This window comes from Schistocerca serialis, chromosome 4 (assembly GCF_023864345.2).
Source record: "Schistocerca serialis cubense isolate TAMUIC-IGC-003099 chromosome 4, iqSchSeri2.2, whole genome shotgun sequence".
In the NCBI taxonomy this organism is placed as follows: domain Eukaryota; kingdom Metazoa; phylum Arthropoda; class Insecta; order Orthoptera; family Acrididae; genus Schistocerca; species Schistocerca serialis.
The window spans coordinates 416,273,041-416,274,618 of NC_064641.1; positions in this window are offsets into that span (position 1 = coordinate 416,273,041).

The following is a 1,578-nucleotide window of genomic DNA, read 5'->3' on the forward strand; positions in this document are numbered from 1 at the left end:
CCACGTGGAGGTGTCGCGCCGGTTCGTACCCATATCCGCAGCAGGTCTCCAAGGTGAAGAGCCTCTAGTCGATAGAATAATGTAGGTAAGGGAAGTCGGCAAATTGGATCCGTAACTTCGGGATAAGGATTGGCTCTGAGGATCGGGGCGTGTCGGGCTTGGTCGGGAAGTGGGTCAGCGCTAACGTGCCGGGCCTGGGCGAGGTGAGTGCCGTAGGGGTGCCGGTAAGTGCGGGCGTTTAGCGCGGGCGTGGTCTGCTCTCGCCGTTGGTCGGCCTCGTGCTGGCCGGCGGTGCAGGATGCGCGCGCCTGCGCGGCGTTCGCGCCCCGGTGCTTCAACCTGCGTGCAGGATCCGAGCTCGGTCCCGTGCCTTGGCCTCCCACGGATCTTCCTTGCTGCGAGGCCGCGTCCGCCTTAGCGTGCTCCTCCGGGGGCGCGCGGGTGCGCGGATTCTCTTCGGCCGCCATTCAACGATCAACTCAGAACTGGCACGGACTGGGGGAATCCGACTGTCTAATTAAAACAAAGCATTGCGATGGCCCTAGCGGGTGTTGACGCCCTGTGATTTCCATTACATTGGACTTCATTCGGGCGCCGTCCAGGTATCCCCTTCAGGGTGACTGGACATTAACACATCGGGTACACCCGCACAGTAACCGCTTCACGGAGGGGCATAGGTGCGACCGAGACTGGTGGTTCTAACCTTTCTCACTGCACCTGGGACTCGTGTCCTGTGGCTACTTTTTTCCGTGGCGGCCGCCCGGTAGGGTATTTTTCTGTGCGTATGGCGACCGGTGCGTTTTCGTACCAAGTGCCTGCGCGTTTCATTTTTGGCGGCCGCCGGGTGTCGTCCCCGGTGACTAGTCCCCCGCTAGGTGGCAGCGTGTGCTTTCCGCTGCGTACCTAGCGTACCTGCCGCCTGGGGTTCAGGCGTAACACGGTGGTCATCCCACAGATCCGGCTGGGTTAGCGCTCTGGCGGTTCTCGTCGGTGTGCGCCCTGCTGTGGGTCGGTGACGCTCACGTCTACTCGTTAGCTGGGGTTTCCGGGGGTCGGGTCGCGTGGTTGGTGCTCGTTGGTATTTCACATGTCGCGTGTGGAGAACCTCGTTCAGTGTCCAGCCTGTGTCCAAAGCGATTCCTGCCCAGTGCTCTTTGAATGTCAACGTTGAAGAAATTCAAGCAAGGCGCGGGTAAACGGCGTGAGTTAACTATGACTCATCTTAATGTAGCCAAATGCCTCGTCATCTAATTAGTGACGCGCATGAATGGATTAACGAGATTCCCGCTGTCCCTATCTACTAGCTCCGGCTGTCTCATACTAAGGGCCTGTAAGGTGTGCAGGCTCTGGGTTGGTAATAGGCAGTGTGGGGAAGGACGCGTCTCAAACAGCCTCTCCTTCTCAAGTGCCCTTACCCGCCTTCTAGAGGTGGAGCTGTTAAGCCTCCGGGCGACCGAAGGGAAGGGGCACGACGGTGTGTTGAACAACTTGTACACCGGTTCTGACGGCTTCATTTGCTGTGGTGGGATCCTGCCCCAAGTCGGCGAAGGTCACTCGCCTTGTCTTGGGCTCCGAGGC